Source organism: Anser anser (assembly GCF_964211835.1).
Source record: "Anser anser genome assembly, chromosome: 14".
NCBI lineage: Eukaryota > Metazoa > Chordata > Aves > Anseriformes > Anatidae > Anser > Anser anser.
The window spans coordinates 904,373-918,072 of record NC_139735.1 but is presented as its reverse complement, the minus strand read 5'-3'; the positions used below and the strand labels follow the sequence as shown (position 1 = coordinate 918,072).

General features: G+C 46.9%; 1 long non-coding RNA gene across 1 annotated transcript in view; it reads right to left on the bottom strand.

Moving 5' to 3' along the window:
* Positions 1-42: 42 nt before the first annotated feature.
* LOC310881705 overlaps positions 43-13,700 on the bottom strand; it is a 63,773-nt gene continuing 50,115 nt past the window's right edge. The window contains exons 4-5 of the long non-coding RNA XR_014572512.1: positions 6,987-7,080; positions 43-5,252 (exon numbers count right to left, since the gene is read on the bottom strand). This is a non-coding gene — a long non-coding RNA (uncharacterized lncRNA). The remainder of the gene's footprint in view (positions 5,253-6,986; positions 7,081-13,700) is intronic.

Sequence of the window (13,700 nt, the reverse complement as noted above, 5' to 3'; positions counted from 1 at the left end):
AATAATACGAAATTCTACTGGCAATGCACTTAACGTGTGCACCAAGCATGGGACAATGGAGGGCACTTGAGACCCAGGTCACAGAAAGTGTTCCACGTGCAGCATTTCACATGAGCAGATCAAATAGTGCTTTAGGGAGAACTTATAAATATTAATCCCGCACCTGTTTCAATTACTTGCAACTAGCAGGAGCAGCCGTGCCCGGTGTGCGTGGTGACACAGAAAGGAAGCAGTTCATGACAAGTCTCCCAAGTTTACTTTCATGCCTTTCTGTAGAATTGCGGGGGCTTCTTTTTTAATTGGCACTCTGAGGTGAAATAAAAGGAAATCTAATCCTGGGCTGAAGGAGGTAAAGCTGCACAGACGGGCACCACATCCTCACCAAGAGAAAGAGAAGGGTTCAGCAGGTACCGAGCTTGAAAAACGGATCTCATGAAGGCAAGCAGGTTTGAAGCCCATCCTATGCCTGTATCTAGAAGTGCCTTTGGCTACCTGAATTATTCACAACTGCTCAGCACATTGCCTTGCAAGAAAATGCAGTAGATACTAGATTTTGTTTAGTGCCAATATAGAATTTATTGCTCCCTCTGTACCCCACGAGACACTGCTTTGTTACTGGTCAGAGCATCCGCGCTCAGAGGCTGTCCAGTTTAAAGCTCTTTATACGCGCTCCTCTTCTGTAACAGATTGCATTATTGGGTAAAGGGCAATCCATTTGGTTCTGCCCACCTGAAAATTTACAACGCTTGAAAGCAAGCTGCTGTATTTCACCTGCTCCTGAAGCCTTCCTTCATCCACGGCGTCCAGGTGGAATTCAGCCTCAGCACGGGGAAGGGGCTGTGGACCCCGAGCCCCCCTCACCTCCTGCCCCGTGCTCCCAGGAGGCGCGGCCGCTGCCTCTCGCCCAGGGCAGCGCTCCCCGACGGAGCTCAGCCACTCGTCTGGCTCAGCTGGTGACACAGCGCAGGAGTGTAAAACAGCAGGGGGAGAAACAGAGAATAGCCACAAAACATTTTTCATCAAATCAGTTCAAGGTGCTTTTATAGCCATTACTCGTGCCATGAGGTACTGCTGTGATACAGTGATTAACACATCCACCCATAAAATATTATGCCTTTGCTTTTTAAGTCACCTCCAAGTACTTCAGTGCAGAAAACATTTTTACAATGTCACTGTACTGCACAGGGAGCATCACCCCGAGCACCGTGCCATGTAATCCACGAGCACCTGCCCCTCGCTGGCTCCTGCTGCACGGCAAGGGGCGGCAGCAGCCGCTGGCACAGGGAGAGCAGCAGCACGAGTGACTTGCCAAGGTGACGGAGGCACACTGAGCACAGTGGAAACTCGCTCCCAGAGCCCAGCTCCTAGCTGGACCCTGTTTCATCTTGAAGGTGCTGGAGCTCTGTAAGGAGGCACCAGGGCAAGCGCTTCAGAATAACCCCGGTCTGTGTGGGAGGAAAGAAAACACCGGAGGAAACCACGTACTGACCCTCAGCAACAGATTAATTTTGATGCGTGCCTGTAAACTGATAGGTAATCTAATGATATTCAGAAAAGATCTCCTTCTGACCCTGTAGTGAAAGCACTGGAAAAACCCCGACTAGCAGAGATGTTACTTCTCCTGCCTCTATCTTCACACCACGAGACTGGCTGTTCGGCTGCGTTGCCAATTAAATTTTCTGGAACGGAGACACAGGAATAAATGTGTGCAAGGATAATGCCTCCTATGGCTATTAAAAGATTAGAATCGCTTCTGATGCACACAGCATGGGGAAAGACAAACCTTCCTCCGCAGCCCTAAAGGGAGCCAGCGAAGGAGCCCCGGACACTTCTGCGCTGCGCCTGCTGGGCTCCAGCAAGCTCCGCGCGCCGCTGGGAAGGGGCAAACGCAGCGGGAGGGATGGGGCCCCCTGGCACGACGAGGCAGGGCGGCTTTGCTCTGCGAGCAGGTCTGACAGCCCAGTGGGCAAAGCAAGAAAGCTGCTAGATGGCTGCAGAGAGACCAGGGAGCAAGGACAGGGAGGACAGTAAGGCAGTTTTGGACACGGCTTATCCTAAGGTGAGGGTTTCTGGATGATAAGCTGACATTAGTTGATATTCTGCGTGATCCCTGCTTATTCCCTCACCTATTTCTCTATCCCTCTTTTTCAGCCAAGGCCCACATGCACCAAGGTAAACATTAGCACTGTAGTTTGGGTACCTCTGAAATTCAGTCTGTTATGTGAATGTCTTGGGACCGACATCCAGATGTTCTCATTCTGATCTCCCCCTTTTTGTTTCTTCCCTCCTGTTTCAGCCAAACGGACTCCTGCTATTTCTTGAAGCTGTATTCAGTTTCTGATGCATTTTCCATGAACAAAGGGGAACTTCTTTTTTTTTTTTTTTTCTTCCATCAGCAATTTTCTACAGTAAATAAGAAAAGGAAATGGAAAACCTTGTAGAAACTCCCAGACTGCTGAGGCTTTTAAAATGGGCTCAGAGCTCAGGCAGAAGGCAGGTTAAATACAAATAGATGTGTTGAGCCAGTGCAGAAGATGACATTTCAGACCCACCATAAGGAAGAGGAATTAATTGAATAAAAGGACTGGGAACAACAAAAACCTGAGCCTGAACCACAAGGAAGAGAAGAGGCAGGATGTGACAGCACTGACAAAATTCAACAGAATTAAGTGCAGCCATGGAATAGACTTCTTTTGCACGAGCACTGTGATCTCGTTTTAATGTGACTGCAAGATATCGCAGATTGGGTCATTTCCTTATCCCGACCGTAAGTGAGGTACTTCAGGGAAACCATGTTTCTGCTGCTGCCCGGCCTACAAATACAGGGCATCAGCCACTCCAAAGAAGCTTCAGTAGGAAAGAGGATGGGGTGCGGGCAGGACGTGCTGGAGCAACAGGCAAACCAGGTAATATTCCTGGTGTCCCCTGAAATATGTCCCAGTCCTCAGAATAACGCTTAAAAATGTATCACTTGGAAATGTGCCCCTCATTTAACAAAAATAAATAACTAAAGTCAAAGAACAGGTTGCTGTTGACAGAAAGCAGCACTTGCCAAATATAACGACGCCTTTTCACGCAGCATTAGTGCTCCAGAATGGTTCATCTTTGCTCAATGGTCCCGTTACGCTACAAACACGTAAGATGCATTGCAGCATTTTCTCCACCAGGAAACCTACACATAATATTGCAGTCATCAGAACGGAGATTCAAATCCCTTTGTCATTTCTTCCCTCTCATTTGCCTACAAGAGATGCGAGTTAGAGCCAGAAAGAACGGGAGGAGCAGCAGCAGATCCTCTGGTGCCGCGGGCGTGCCCTTGCTCAGCGCAGCCGGAGCAGCTCCGCTGCTGAGCAGCTGGCTCCGCCGCAATGGTTCATTTGCGTGTGATTACCAACTGTGCATCTCCATGTATATCCTCAGCCCCAAATATTTAGATTTCTTGGGGGCTGGAAGCAGTCTCAGAGTACTCTGTTTTTACATGTTCTCTTTCTACTTAACTATATTACTCATGAATAAGCAAAAGGAGGGTTTTACTCCTGCCTAAAACCAGGCAGGTAAGCAAATGTTCCTTATCAGGCACAGAGACAACCTTTCCGTAACGTCTTATCTGGTGCTGGAATATCTGGAGCACGCTTAAATGGCTGCTGAATGGGGTAGTCCGAGAGTACAATGTATAGCTAGCTGCCTTTTTCTGTACGTTTATCACTTCCCTGAGTCAGTCAGGGAAGGAATAGCTTCCCAGAGACAAATATGCTGAGATCTGAACTTAAAAGGTGTGATTTCGACTTGTGTGTCATTCTGAAAGCCTTCCCATCAATCCATGACTTCATCTCAGATTCTCAGCATCACTAACTTGTCCTGAAGCTGCTATTGATTTACGGCTCAATCTCGGAGCAGTTTGAAGAGTGTCTCCCCAGCATACAGCCTACTTATTTGAAGGAGAAATTGAATCTGATTGGAAAACTTCTTTTAATTTGCAAAACCAGAAAAGGTTAAAAGGGGCAGGAAAAAAAAAAAAACAACCTCCTCAAACCTCTGATTGATAATTTTTGACAGAGCAATAGAACAAGTGGTTCCCGTACTGATTTAAGAAAGACACACAGCTCTCTTCAGCTCTTGCCTCACTACGACGTGCTGAAAGGTCTGCCAAAGCCTTCCTGGTGCTGCGTGGTGCTGTCTAGCTTAGCACATTCCTAGAGCAGGTACTGATGGGTGAGATTACAGCCTGCTCGTGATCTGCTGCAAGGTTTGCTTCCGTATGTTTACGGTGCGTGGTGCCAGATGAGTTGGTGCTGACCTTTGAGCTACGTTACCTTGGACATTTCAGAATGCTTTACAGACATGAACAGAGTCCAACCCAGCGCCGCCTCCCTTTTCTCTCTCCCATGTACGATGCAGGCAGCGGCACACCAGCTTCCCTCACCCAGCGGGGGAGGCTCCAGGCCCGGCTGCAGACCTGCAGCGCCGTGACCCCGAGGCCAGCATTAAGTGGTCAGCCCCAAACCAGGGCTCTGCACCTTTCCCAGCAGCTCCAAACCGGGATCCCATTGCTTGCCATCTGTCACCACTACTGCACTGCCGTGTGCTCGTATTTTCTGTAAGGACCACGCAGGGTTTCAGAAGGAGCGCCACTGTTACCAGGTGAAGTACCACTGCTACCAAACTACAGGAACGAACCAGCTCCAAAAGGAATTAACGCAGTTCTCATCTGAAGTGTGCAGAGACACCTTACCGTGTCATTTTCCACTAAATACACAATGTTTCTTTTTGCTGAATGTGTTTTCCATTTACCCAAGTCTGTACATTTGCTTTCTTTGTTGTTGTATTATGTCTGTAATGAATTTTCATTTTGTACATTGTAGAGAAATCTCTCAGTCATCACACAAATGCTGGCTCTTGTTTCTTCATCTAATAATTCAAAAGCAGAGACTGCAATTTTCAAGTAGAGACAAAAATGATGGTTTTGAAGCTTGTGTTCTGTGCAGAATAATTCAAAGTACATCACATTTCTTCCACTGCAAGATCTTTGATCACTGGTTTCTTCTTTGTGTTAGCAAGCTGTTACCAGCAACGTTGATATTCAGGTTTCTGGGTGAGTGCTGCAAACCCAGACGGGAAATATCTGGAGCTGCTTTTCTTTGGCATTTTCCACTACCGGCTGCTTCCCGAGGAGAAGGACGTCCTTCGTGCACAGCTTTGGCTTGAAGTGGTGTTTGTGTTCTGCCTCAGCATGGGCACCGGCCCCCCGCCGGCTGTGGGAAGAGCAGAGGACTGGTAGATGAGGGGCCGATGTGCGGCAATAGAAGGTGCAATATTCATTTAAGAAATGCAGAAGTAGGGACGGAGCTGGCAGGCAGCGAGCAGTTCTATCTCCTACTGTGCTGCATATTGTGATGGCTCGCTGTTCTGGAGTTAAAATTGCTGTTTTGGATATTGTTAGCCTCCATAGTTCAAGATAGGACTAATTATGAGTAACAGGCTGTACTGTTCTTTTATCACAGGTTTTTGATTAACATGAGATATTGTATTTGGTTATTTCCTGTGCCAAGTTATCCTTTCAACTACTGAAGCTTACATCTCTGGTTGTTCTTCTTGTAGGAGAACAGAAAGAAAAGATCGCCTTCCTGGCATCACACGAGTCTCGCTCTACCTGCAGCGGGAGCTGAAAACAGTTAACCAGCGCTTGGGTTTTGATTCCAGCTTATCACCTCCTAGTGCAAGCCCAAAGCAGGGCTCTGACCTTCAGGACGTGGAACTGAATGCTAAGGCAAGACACGTGCGAGGCTGAACAAGTAACGTGCAAATGGACTGCAGCCTGGGAGAGGCAATGCCAGCGCACCTCAGGCGAGAGGGGACTGCAAGAGGATTAACACCCTACAACGAGGGCTTCTGCAAAACGCTGTGCGTGAGCCTGTGCTGCCCACAGCCGCCCTGCAGCAGCGCCAGGCAGGGACACCGCGGGGACGTTGCCCCTGGGGACCCTGTGCAGGGCCGCGTGGCATCGAGCTGCTGCAGGCTGCACCGCTGCCCCCAGCCCCTGCCCAGCCCCAGCCCCGCGCAGCCGGGCCGTGGGAGCAGCCCCCGCAGCTGCTGCAGCTCCAGGACTGGAAGGAGGTTAGATCAGATCGGGTGGACCAGATTTCTGGTCACCCGAAAAACAACAACAACCCTCCCTTCTCCCTCGCAGCCCTCCCACACGCACATCTGCCATGCCTGAACTGGAAAATTAAATCGTTTCTCCGCTCAGCTGGCAGATTCAGCCGATAATTCAAGAGAACAACAGCGTTTTGAAGCGAGTTAACCACTTCAGCGGGGTGGTTGAAGGCAGGAGCTGGGAGCAGAGGGGGCTTGCACAGCCGTGGACATGTGCTGCCCCTCTGCCAAGCGGGAGAGGCACGGGGTTGGCGAGGCAGTGGGGCAGCCAGGCTGCAGGAGCAAAGTAGCAAAGGCCACAAGGAATATGCCCTGGTGCGGGGAAAAGTCCCCAGGCACAGCATTGCTGGGCCAGAAGTAGGAAGAGTGGGGAAGGGCCAGGCAGATCTCTCCCCTTTCAGTATTTGCAGTTTCCCAACTCAAAAAAAAAAAAAGCTTAACTTTTTTTTTTGGTAGTGTATTTTGTGACAAATATTGCAGGGAAACTACAAATACTAACCATAATTAATTTTTCTCAACCCTTACTCAATGCTTTCTCTGCTACTGAGAGCTGTAGGACCGCGGAGCTGCCTGTAACTCGCACCCAGCTGCCATCGGAGGCACGTGCACTGCCCGGCTCGTTTGAGATGAAATGCCTCCTGCCACACGCTAGATGATCGTTTTATCTTTCCGGAGCTGCACCTAAATGCAAGCGCCTGTGTCACTTCTTGGTTGAACTGGCATTTAGGTGCACCCCCAGAAAGATAACACTCCCAGGCTGCAGTTAAAGTTCTCTCTATTTAAGGAATTAACTAGTTTTGTTGACCTCCTCCCTGCATTGTATTTCCACTTACCTTGTGCTTCATTAATCTTGCATGAAGCTATCTAGCCGCCAGTGGCTGGTGCTCAGGCTGCCAGGAACCAATCTGACAACAGATTGGAAACACCCTGTGAAAAAATAAGCAGCTTTTACTGGAGTTATGAAAATACCTGTGTCATGTAAGGCGGTGCCATCAGCAGGGAGGCAGCTGAGGTCCTAATGGTGAGATTACGACAGACAGAGACAGAGGTAAGGCATGGCCTGGTGACAGCGCTGGGGCTAGCTGGAAGGAAAAATGGGTGGGCACAGAACCACGACACTACCGAAGCTTTTATTAGTCTGCATTTCCTTTAGTCTCAATCGTGAATCTCAATCTAGAGAGCATAAAGCATTTATGGAGTGTCACACCTGGTCTACAGCACTGCGGTGAAGCGCGGTGCCCTGCGAGCACCCCTGCACTGAGCGGGCAGTGCGGGGACAGCGCCAGCCCCAGCGCTTTGTCCTCACCTCTCACCTCCGTGGCAAAGCATTTCAGTGCCGGGCAACGTCAGCTCTGTAAGCTGTGACCACGGCGATGAAGGTTTAGCTGCGACAAGCCTCCCTCATCTATGAATTTTTCTGGAAAAATGTTTTCTGGTGTGAAGCGAAAGAAAATTTCAGAAATTGTTGCTCACTTCTGGTTTAAAAAAGTTCTAAGGATGAACTCGATAAAAATTTCAATGCGATAACACCTAAATGAGATGCTCTCATTGGAAAATCAAACACGTAATGCTGAATATTGTTTCAGGAATTTTTTTAGAATTTAAATTTTTCTGAGTGTGAAAAAAGTTGACATCTCAAAAACGTACTCCCCATCTCTCCCACCCACATCCCAGTGTTGCTTCCAGGAATCTCTACACGTTTATTTTTAGCTATCCATTTTCACATATGATTCAAGTCCAAAGCAGTCAAGCTCGCTGTTTTTAACAAAACATGTTTAGCATTCAGTGCTGAACTGGAGGGCACAGAACAGCAGGCATCTAAACAGCTCACGCTGCAAAGCTTTCCAGCAGAAGGTGGCTTGCCCAGAGCCAGCCTCATTGCGTTTTCAGAAGTTTAGACCAGGTATTACTCCCTCAAAGACATCAGCTAGGAGAAATGGCTTGAGAACAAGACTACAACAATCCTGGGGGGGGGAGCCTGACTCATGTAAAGTCAAAGGAAACCCCCAATTCTGGTAATTTTAACATGCCTGGGATCTTGGTCTTCACTTTACTATGAGACAGTTAATTTCAGCAGGTAGATGTGAGTTAAAAAATAAATAAATAAAAAAGGATGTCTTTTTTAAGCCCTCTCTTAAATTAATCTATATGCTGCAACAAGCACAGGGGAGCCTGCTCGCGAGTATACTTGCACCCAACAAAACACAACAGAGCATCAGCAATCACAGCAAGAACAAATTGGCGCAGACTTAACATCGCTAACAGGAATGCAAACATGCAGACCAGAGGCAAATAACACCAGGAATGCAGAATGAAAACTAGTCCAACCCCGTTTCTGTTGGACCAGGGGGCTGATTTCACACTGACTGCCATGCCAGCAGGACTCTGCCTTCTGAGTAGTTTCTCAAACTGACCATCAATGGATGTACAGAACAAAATCCTGTCCCATTTCAGGAGTACTCATAAAGTCTTGAAAGATAAAAACCAAATTAAGATAAGCACACAGAGACTGATGGCTGAGTGACTGAGGTATCCGATCTTTGTTCTAATTATAGTGAGGAACAACCCCAAAGTACCTCATGCTGCATCAGTTAACTTGGGTCATTTATTTAAAACACCCAGTCAGGGGCATTTCTTTTCATTTAGCATTAATCAAGGCACACAGCACATTCTGTGTGGCACACCACACTACATATTCACAATACTCCTAAATGCTTGCAAATCAGTAAGCTCCGAGTCTCTTATTCACACTTAAGGAGATACCAGCAAAAATCAGAGTACCTGGGAGACCAGCCAGGACGTATGGATTTTCCAGAAGGGCACCAGTGTTGAACGCTACCCCTGGACAAAGCACTTTTTGCAAAGCAGCCCTTCCCCAGGAGCACAGCAGCCAGACCCTGGGAGGATCCCCAGCTTTGTGACCACAGCTGAACCCAAGTGAGCTACTGCCATCAGTGCACAAAGATACACTGGCTACATTGCTAAGAAATGCTACGGGAGGCATTCACATACTCCTGTCTCCACATCCCTTGGAGAGCTACATCTCTCAGGGCTCTTCCAGGGGAATCAGGCATTCCTCAAGCTACTTCTGGCTCCTTATTTTTAGTTTAAAATCTATTATAAGCACTTTTTTTTTTCTTTCCAGAAATGATTCAAGTAAGTCTTTATGCAAGAATCAAGTCTGCCCCGCCAATATACATAAGGGTGTTCGTGATATTTCTCCCCCTCAGAGCAGGTGGCATTGCTGCGAAGCACGCATCCGAGGCAGCCTTGCAGTGCTGCTGCCAACCGCTGCAGCCACGGGTGCCATGGCATGCCAGGGCATCGCCGAGCCGGCCGTGGGAGTGGACGAGGGTTGATTTGCTGCACGCCACGCAGCAGAGGCACGACAACCCAGCGCATTATTCAGCAGAGCCCGTGATGGCTTTCTGTTTAATCTATGTGAAAATTGGATTTATGGTATAGGAGTAAGAGCTATCTGAACATGGCCCATAAAGCTGGAAGAATCATATTTTTCTCTTCAGCAAGCAACTTTTAACAGCTCTGCTGGGTGCTTATTTGCAGTCACAAGGCAAAAATTTTGTCTCTGCTCTTTATGACCCTTTTACTCATTTCTGTGACAGGGGGTGGTGGTTTGGAGTACAGTGCCAGTGATGCTCTAGTTACTGGGTGTTATTTGCTCCAGGGACTCTTTTGATATGCAGTCTTCTGCTGTACTAATGTTCCCATTAGTCTTGACTGCCTCTGCAGGGGGTGGTAAAGACTTCTGTAACAAAATGCCTAGAAAAATCCTTCTTGAGCCCTTGATATTTTCTTTGCAATATTTTCCTCATCTTTGACAAGATATGAGTTGGACTTTGAAGCCATTTCCAGTTCTGTTGCTGGCATTACTTCATATTTCTACTGGGTAGCTGGATGGTTCTTATGGGGCTGCAAGGAGCCGGCAAACAATTCTCCTTTCTGTGTTCCTCGTATAGTCCTGATCTCTTGAGTAAAGCTTCTTGTTATTGAAAGCATACTGCCTAAGCCCACAAGGCATTAAAATGCAGGCATCAACTGCTACGAGGTATTGCTCAAAGCTGCTGCCGGGAAAAATGAACAAAAATATACATGTGGAAAATCGTATACGTAAAACAACCCAGTGAGAAAATGGCTGGAGACCAAAGCTGTTTAACAGACAAAGAGAAGTGGAAGGTAAAATTAATCCCCCTCTCCTACAAAAAATATAGATATTGGCCTAAAATATTCAAAGTCCAGCTCTTTATTTAGAGCATGGTAGTGTGGTGGGTTTAGGGGGCTGAGCTGAGACAAAGGGAGGTTTTCTGGTGGAATTTAATAAAATTCCTGTTCATGGCTGGACTGAAAATAATCAGAAGATATTTCTTTCTCCAGAAAACTATGTAGGAATTGAAACAAAAAAAAAAAAAAGAAAGAGATGCTTGGGGTTCTTCTCCCACCTCTGCTACCTGGAGTAAGCAGGCCTCTGCATGAAGACTTTATATAGCCCTGTGATAACATTTACTTTATAAGTATGTCATAATTGCTGTAATTTTCATTGTGATTAACCACAGAAAGCGTATTTTAAAATAGCTAATAAGGAAAGAAAAGTTAAATGAACTTTTTTTACTACGAAGATTACTGTGAAACCTGGGAGAATTCAGAGCTTATTCAGAAACGCTGCGACACGTCTGCTGCCTTGCTGCTGAGGAAACGGCTCTGCCTCCCGCAGCAGTAGGCACGCCGGGGGAGAGTCACGCCAGGCTTGGACCTGACCTTTTCAGGAGCCGCGTGGAGCTCCAGTCCTGGGCAACGACTCAGGCACGTTTCTGTAACGTGCAATTCACTGAGCCAGACACCAATTTGCTGCCATTATACGCAGTTCCTTTGGTTCAAAGACAACTAACATTAGTTCCCATTACAGCTTGCGCCTCTAAAACACAAAGCAAAAGCCAGAACAGAGCTGCAAGCAGCACCTCAAAGGACAGCACAGCCCAAGAGCAGCGCAAACAGCAGGAAGCACACCTGCACCGAGCTGAGCCCGGGCCAGTGCCCATCCTTCCCGCGTAACCTGGGGCGGTTGGGTGCCAGCCCCCAGCCCTGCCCTCGCTGACACCCGCCTGGGTTCCACGGGCACGTGCTGGGAGCCCATGGGTGCCCCAGGGCAGCCGGGTGCAGGAGGGGACCAGAGGGCCACGGTGGGACCATAGCACTAGGCCTTGCTGCAGATGGGGAAGGGGCTTCCTCCTGCCCGCACCCCCTCTGCTGCGGCTGCTGTTGCTTTTGTGCACTTGGAGGATGCAGATAAGAAGGGCATCGAATTTGAATGTTATGCTAATAGGAACATCTGTGTGCTTAAATCAATGCTGAGCAGCTGGTACATTTAAAACAGCCCCCAGCATGTCTAAACACTCTGTAAATACAGAGTTAATATCTCCTGAGATCAATTTATCATTAATAAGTTATAAAACCAGGATCTGATGCACACTGAAATAAAAATAGAGTGAAAAAAAGACTGTTCTTTGTTTCCATTTTTCTCTGCTAAAATTCAGTAATGTTTCTTGTGTGACCAAATCTATTCAGAGAAAGCAATTACTATAGGTAAGATGTATTAGGCTGTAGTCCAAGCAATAGCTTTAAATATATTTTCCAATATATTTTGTCCTAAGTTGGGCATATTAGGGCTTGATTATAATTCATATAGCAACAATTTTCACGATTGAAAATGTGTATTAAAAATTGGCAGTCGCTGATGTTTTAATAAGAATTGAACTAAAGATTTCAGTAAGTATCCATTTCAGTTCTGGGCAACTATTACCATCCATCAGTACATGTCATTCTGATTAGAAATCATTGTTAACGATTACAGAGAATAGATTAAAATTGAACCTAAGTGCTTTCTGGATGCGTGGTTCATCCCCACCACAAAGAGCTGCAGGAGGACGGGGGCTGACGTGTGGCACACACACAGCATAGTAACGTCCCCATGGCCTGCAGAACACGAGAGCGGCTTCGCATTGAAGCCAGGGTTCACAGGCAGGGACAGCTGAGGTTGGAAGGGATGTCTGGAAGTCGTCTGCACCAGCCCCTGCTCAAGGATTATAATCCTCATATAAAACATATAAAAGGAGCATTAGGTTAGCATTAGAGAAGGCCAAGAAAATCTGAGCCCTTTGTTCAGACAGAAGTAATGGTAGGTCTGAACACGAGACCACAAAGCAATAATGATCGCCCAGGGCCAAGGGCTGCTCTGGTGCCAGCTCCAGAAAGCATCGGGACTTATTTTGAACATTTTGAGATTCCACCTAATAAGTCATAAAAATTAATAATAGTTACTGTGATGAAATGGATACCTTTCCCTTTCTTGATCTCATAACCTGCTTCAGGTATGTATATACTATATAGGCATCAGGCATATATGTTCTGTACTCCAGATCTTAAGCCTCCTGCATCCACAAACTGGCGACTCCATCATGTATTTCATGCATTCTGTAAGCTCAGGGAGACTGCATAATTTGGAGGTATCAGCCAGGCTGTGCAAGTGGCATTTTGATCAATATTATGTGCATCTGTAAAACTACGATACCCCTCTGCTTATTTGCAGTTTGGACTTTTTTTTCTCCCATCCCTCTTTTTCCTGGAACACTTTTATCTCACTCCGGTAATTGCCAGCAAAATCCCAAACAGTAAAGTACACGAGTAAACCTTATCAGCTATGTTACAGTCAGCATTCCTCTCCACTTTCATATGGGTCACATCTTGAAAGACGAGCACTACTCTCACAGCCAAAGGTAGTCACAGGTATCGCCATCTCACAGGGTCTGGTGCACTGCAGAGACGTACCTGGAGAAGGGTTCCCGGGGAGGGGACGGTATTTTGCAGCCTGTGGTTTTATTGTGGTTCTAAGCTCTGTACGCATGATGATCTGCTATACAAGGCAAATACAGATAATTTGTAATTTTGTCTAGCTCCACCCTTGTTTGGAACAGGAGAACTGATAAATAAAATATGCCAAAGCACATTAGGTTGGCGTGTGATCTTAAATCTTCTCATGTTAGAAACTTCCAGGTGATACCCCAAAACCTCCAAATGGTTCAGATCAATTGTGCTGCAGAATGCCAAAGTCCTGCCAGCACTGATTTTCTGAAATAGCTGCACAGCTACTAAAGCTCCACTTAGTCTAAAAGGCACATAAGATCTTTAGCGGGGCAGTATAAACCCACTGTTATTTGTATGATTTGTATTTTCCCACTCACCTGCACTGCATGAATAACATTACCACCTGGCAGAAGTTCCTGTAAACAATGAGAAAGTGGTCCTGGGCTGAGCAATTTTCTCTGGGCAACTGATTTGATTAATTTTCTGGAGAGTGCCGTCCTGCCAGCTGGCCTGGCTGGGGAAATGTTAAGAAGTTTGTTTGCCTGGTTATCTCTTCCCGGGGGCCTCGTTGGGATTACGACTAATTGAAGTTTCTAGGCTAATTTGTTTCTTAATATCCTTGTGTGAAATGGGGAAAGCTGCATTCAACTTACCACAGGCAAAAGGGGAGG